Raw genomic sequence first — 6581 nt, 5'->3', positions numbered from 1 at the left:
AAGACTGGCTTGTGGACCGCAAGTATGACTCCACTAGCAGCGATGACGACGACGACAATCCAGGTAGGTTACAATTCTCAAGGAAGGATCCAATGGAGAAGATACCAAGATCAGTAGTTATACCTGGTGCCTTCGAGTCTATGGAAGGGGGCATGATATTAGAAAGTATAGGAAATACTTATGAGGGCCTGCTTCCATCTTTTCGTTTTCAATAACATAAAAGTAGGAGATATAATGACCGTGAGCTTTGTGTGTGTTGTGTGTTAAATGAAATTTCCATGTATTTTTTTTTTTTAATTAACTTCCCACGGATTAGTTTTTTCATGTCTTCTCAACAGTCTGACAACAAAACTTTGGTTTCCTTTGCTTAGCCTCCCATAGTAACTGATACAAGAGATTGTGGTTTGGATTTAAGTGTTGAACTTCAATGGAGCGGGTCTGTTGGGACACAACCTCTCAGGTTGTCACCTGGACCTGGGACAAAGTGTTTTTAGCTAGTGCCAGATGGCACTTGAGAAGTAGGGCCTCATCCCGTGCAATTTTAGATCTAGTTTTACTTTCTTCATGTTCCATCCTTACTGTGGATCCTGCTTTAAAGGTTAACCATGGGTTGGAAGCCATGAAGAACATTTTCTCTGGGCTTAGCATGTACCTGTGTCCTTGAGAGGCGTGGCTAAAGCACATTCTTGAACTCACTATTATTTTGCACTTCCAACCCAAATCCAAAATGCCAATGTAGTTTGGAAACCTAAATTTAATTACATCTGAGAATGGTTTGATTCCAGTTGCCCCAGAAGAGCTTTCAAAGCCCAGCAGGCTTTCTGAGGACTTGTGTGAATGGGCCACTGACTTGTTTCACACACTGGCTCTCAGAGTCCTACTGAGCTGGTGCTCTGGAATTGAGTATGCCCAAATCAGAGCCTCTTGGCAGCAGGGCCACAGGTTTCCTCCTGCTCTTTGAATTCAGTGCTATGGTCAGCAATGCCCTGTTTTCTCAAGCAATATTCCTTTCTCTCCCTGTGCCTTTCCACAGGCTTCTCAAAGCACCCAAGGTACCCAGGCCTAAGAAGGCTTGATGGAGCCTAGAAGGCTGAATTCATTTAAATGGCCACACATTCTACACAAGGCTATTAACACACTTGCAAGATAAGGGAATGTGGACAAGTTACTTTACGTCTAATTTCCTGTTAATCCTCTCTAAATCGTTTTTTGGTTTTTTGGTTTTTTTTTTTTTTTTTTTTTTGGAACCTATGGAGATGTTGAGAGGACAGAATGTTTGCTTCACACCTAAAGCCATAACAGACACTTCAAAAACCACTTGATTTTGGGGGTTGGTGGTAGCTCTCTTCCACAAGATCTGATTCAACTCCAGATCCTGAGCGTTGCATCTGGCATTGGTTGAATTGGTAATAGGCCAATCCATTGAATGGAGAGGGTGGCATGATATGCTTGATCATTCCCCTATGTTCTCATAAGGAAGAACAATGTGAATGGAAGACAAGAATAAAGGAAATAAGCAGTACTGGGAGAGAGAAGAGAGGCAGGGAGGTTCTGAGGCAAGATGATGGAAAGGAAATCAACATCATGCTTAGCAAGACATAGAGAATATGCCTGCCTTCTTTGAGGACAAGGAGGAAATGGGCATTCCTCCCCAAAGTTATAGTATGTGAGGTCTGGTAAACGGACCCTGTTGACATTAGGCCAACCACACAGGGCACAGGAGATGCTATCGAGGCCCAAAGAAAGTTGGGTGTGATACAGACAGAATTGGGTGCCAAGCTCAGGTCACAGTATGACAAAGACAATAGGGGCTCTAATTCTCCCCTGAACCCTAACTTTCTCCTTTCCTTTTGCAAGGTCACCCTATCACGGTCACCGCAATGGTACACTCAGAGGCATTTTTCTCGGACTCAGAAGAGTCAGACGTAGAGAATGGCAATATGCATGTAATTTATTTCCTCTTCTTGCCTAATTTTAAAATCTTCCTGTTTCTTCTTTGTAAACATTCCTTTGTAGCTCTTCTCTTTTCCTCTCCTTTTACAATTGTCATCTCAAAGGTCCTGGTAGCCTCCAGGAAGGTGAGGTTATACAATTGACAATGTTTTTAAAATGTTTCTCCACCTTCTTCACCTACTGTATTTTAACATTGCATGGATTTCCAACCCTACTATGCACCATACATCAACTGGTGTGTCCCTGAATGGCCCAGGCAAGAAGTTGTGCTGAAGTCTGAAGCATTGGCCCACATCATGTGGGGTTGGCCCCTGGGAAGTTTTTTCTGGGATGGACTCTCCCTTCACTGCCGTGTTCCTCCACATATGGCTCTGGAAAAGCAAGTGTGTTCTCTACCCTGCAGCTGTCTACACTCTTTGAGGAGGAGGAGTCTGTTGACATCAACCTTCTTTTCCGAGAATGCACAGAAGGCATCAACGATGCAAAAAGAGAGGAAGAAGAGGAAGAAGACATGTTAGTGTGGAGTAGTGGGTAGGATGAAGAGGGAAGGGAAACAAGTTCACGTGCACTAACTTTCTTTGCCACTTCAGGAAATTCAGCGTTCATGAGGAGTTTGCTGGAGTGCCTGCAACTGTGTGTGAATATGGAGGCGGAGATAGGAATCTGATGGGGAACATGAGCACAGGCAAGTGAAGGGTGCCCTGAGAACCTCTCCCCATGAGTAGAAGTGCTTTCCACGTAAGCCCTAAAGCTGATCAGCTATGCCTTCCCTTAGCTCCTTAATTTGTAGGAGGGCTCTAGCCCTCTTCAGGACCAAAGTTTGCCCTCCCAATCCACTAAGGCCTGCCAAATCCTCCTGTCTTTCTTTCTGAGTGTGGTGGACACTGTGGAGTAACCTAGAGTGCCACCAGTTCTCATAGAGAAAGGGTGAATTAGCCTGTGTTAGTTTGCCAGGGCTGCTTTATCTGATAGCAGTGATTAACTGAGGTAAACACAGGAACTGACACTCAGTTTAGGAGATTAGACACGAAATCTAGGTGTCAGCATGATGATGCTTTCCCTGATGCTGCCAGCAACACATAACTCAACCTCTGCCTCCATCAACTGATCATCTGTCTTCATCTGTCTCCCGGGGCTCCTGCTCTGAATTTATCTAGTCTTCCTCTCTTTGGAAGGACTCCAAGCATATAGGATTAAGGTCACCCAGATGCAGGCTGGCCTCCCCTTCACTAGTAAGGTCTCTGACGACCCTATTCACAGATGATTTTCCATCCATAGGTGCGCAGGTGAGGATGAAAGCATGAGTTTATGGCTGCCCATTATTCAATCCAGAACCCAGAACAGTGGGGTCACTCTCAGGCAAACAGGGTAGCTATTGAGGCCCTGTTTTCTACCTCAGTGGGACCTGAGTCACTGCTGCCCAAGCCCTGGGGTTCTAAGCCTCTGTAGTTTCCTTCCACATCCCACTTCAGCTCACACTCATTTTCTCAAGCTGTACTTCTTTACAATTTATTCATGTATGTAGAATTCAAACAAACACAAAGCACAAAGGAAATCTCCCTGCAGGGCTTGCTAGGAATGAGAAAATCAGAGAGGATTGCATGTTACTTAAGTCTCCTTATTTATTTTATAGCATTTAAGTAATAACTCTTATTAGATTATGATGAGTGTTTTGTAATACATGTTGGAATATCTTAATGTAAGAAAACATATGATTTTGGCATCACAGTCACTTTATATTAAAATGGGTTGCACAGTAAGCTCAGTGTTTGATTTAGAATGAAACTGTTAAATAGGGAAAGCGCTCCAAGAATCTGTCCCTTTTTGATCTGAGGCTTTCACCACTGGCTGCTGTTGAGGACCAGGGTGGAGGGAGCAAGGTTATCACTTCCATGCCTCTCCCTTCAGAATTCCTGCCCCTCGCCTGCCCCAGGGAGATGGGACTCTGCCTTTTCTTTCTAGAGGACTCGAGCCCACCTTTTCCTCTGCATCAGTTTTGTTCTTCAGAGGACATTCACTTGAAAGGTGCCCAATCTAGCAATCAGGTCACAGCCCTTTGCCTGGAAATTTAGAGACACTCTTAGTCGTAGACAGCACCTTCTGCAGACAGCAGCAGTAGGAATTCAGTCCCTCTGGATCTGGCTCCTGGGATATCATGGACTGAAGATCACCTCTCCGGGGTTGGTCTGAGGTAACTTTTGAGTCCTGCAAACCACCTCAGGGAAACCTAAGCTCCTACCACCTCTGTACCTCCCCAGTGATTCCAGATCCCGTATTTGTGTTGCAGATCCTACAACTGACTGCTACAAGGATGCTGAGCTGGAGGCCTCAGCCTGAAGCTGAGTAGAACTGGAGATCTTATGGCGCTTGGAGACACTTATGTGCTCACCCTTCTACTTCATTGTGAATGAACAACTAAGTGGCACTTTAGTTTTTAATCCAAAGACTTAGATGAAGTCTTAGAAATAGGTTTTACTTTTAATTTTGTCATATTAAACAGTTTTTGTACCTTTGCTACTTACATTTCTTATTCTTTACGTAATAAGTAAAGAAATATACTGATAAGTACCCTAAACAATATTAGAGCTATATGAATTATAATATCTGGTCTCTGTATTGGCTCCCACCAAGGTGATACACTCACTCATGGAATCTTAATCATTGAGTGTTAGTTGAAAAAATAACTGGAAACTGACAGCTTATCATAAGTCCTCCTGTCAATGGGTTTTTGAAATTTCATTTACTGAACTATGTTCAGTCACCTGGAATGGGTCATGCCAAAAATACTCATCTTGGTCTAGCAGGATAACTTGAATTTCAGGGCCTTTTTCACTTACATTTCAGTGTTGCTGTGTATAAAACCATGATTCACATTTCATTCCACAAATGTTACCCCATTTGCATCTGGCACAAAATCTTGTTCTCCAAAACACTGATGAGATTCTAATTCCTTCACATAATATGAGTGTAAATGTTTTCACATTTTTGTTAACCTGATTAATTTTCCGAGAATATCCCTTGCTTTTAGTCCTTCCGAGTCAGTCAGTGCACAGCATGCACTTCTGACACGCAGCTTCAATGAATTTCCTTCCAGAGAAAAAAACAAATTGTAATTTTTAGCATTTCTTTCAAGTCTTTGCTTTGGATTTCTGGCTCAGACACTGCAGTGTTCAGATATTAGACCAACTATGCCATTCTTCATTCTTTTCCTTTTTTCCCCCAAATCTTTTACATTCTCCACAAAATTTCTTTTCAACACTATCTGCTTTTCCTTTTGCTTTCTACTTAACCATTTCTGGTCATTCTATTTATTATGCATTACATTTCAATTTTGAACTGATATTTTTCTTATTTTCTGATGTCATCCCAATTGTTTTTTGATTTTCTATTTTTAATTTATGACATCATGTATTGTCTCATTTTCTAAATGCCTTTTATCTACTTCTGTGAAAGCGTTTTTCAGGACATAATATACATAATGAAGACGGTCTTTCATGCATTTGTTGTGGTTACTCTGTATTCCGTTTCTCCCTAAATTACTTTGTTACATAAAAATAATGTGATTTTTTTTCTTCGTATTCATGTAATTAGAAAAAAATTATAGAAGTGCAATTCAAATTAGCTTTCCCAGGAACAGAGATAAGTGCGTCTTCCTAGATTTTTTATGAAATTTTTTAAAGTACAAAATCTTTCTTCCTGGTATTTCCAGATGCTTCAATTCTACCTCTCTTAAACATGGGACTTTACTCTCATCACCTCTATTGCACCTATCATTTTCTTTCTTCATCTGACTAGTGAATATTCCTTTTCATATATACTCTTTACTTGAAGTGAAACATCTATTACCACATTGCCAAAATCTAGTCGTTTTCTATAAATGTCCATATAGGTTGAAAATTATTTATCTGTAAGGGATTTTATATTAGATATCTTCTGTTGTATTTCCTTTCTGAATTATATTTGCCTATGTATCTGTGTTTTATTTCTATAATCATTTAGATTTTAGTTGCTTATATTTATTTTACATGGAAATTTCTTTGTTTTTATACTTTGTATTTGAGTCACTTGAATTCAGAATTATTAATTTCCTCCCCAGTTTTAAATCAATATTCATACATATTTGGTGTTGGCAATGGCAGTTCATAGTCAGTGAATTTTTTAAAAAATGCTGTTGCTTTAGCGTCACAATGACATAGGTTCACTGTCATTCATATCAGGCCTGCAATATTACCACCATATGGCCATATACTTATCATCAGACACATACATCAGCATCCCCCAATGTAATAGTTCTATTTCCCATGGTCTCCAAGGATGTCCTTAATACTTGTCTCTCCTCCATTAAAAGTAATGTTTTATAAATAACATCTAGAAAGGAAAAATTCACTTAATATGGTTTACTGAATTTTAAAATTTAAGAATACATAAAAGACATTTCAGACATATTCTACCATGATCTTATTATGAAAGTGGGACACTTGTACATTATTAAGAATTACGTTCTTCAAAACCATAAAAATGTAGGTCTCCTACAATTAACTCACATTCCAGGATTTCTGAAGTGCACTCACAGCCTTCCTATAAACTAGGGACTTTCTGCTGCTCACTGAGTGGAGGGTCATTTGTGG

General features: G+C 40.5%; 1 long non-coding RNA gene across 3 annotated transcripts in view; it reads right to left on the bottom strand.

The window, feature by feature from the left end:
• Positions 1-6581, bottom strand: part of LOC131276192 (uncharacterized) — a 63057-nt gene that overhangs the window by 28401 nt on the left and 28075 nt on the right. The gene's annotated exons all lie outside the window — the stretch shown is intronic.

This window comes from Dasypus novemcinctus, chromosome 26 (genome assembly GCF_030445035.2).
Source record: "Dasypus novemcinctus isolate mDasNov1 chromosome 26, mDasNov1.1.hap2, whole genome shotgun sequence".
In the NCBI taxonomy this organism is placed as follows: domain Eukaryota; kingdom Metazoa; phylum Chordata; class Mammalia; order Cingulata; family Dasypodidae; genus Dasypus; species Dasypus novemcinctus.
This window is presented reverse-complemented; position numbering and strand designations above follow the sequence as displayed.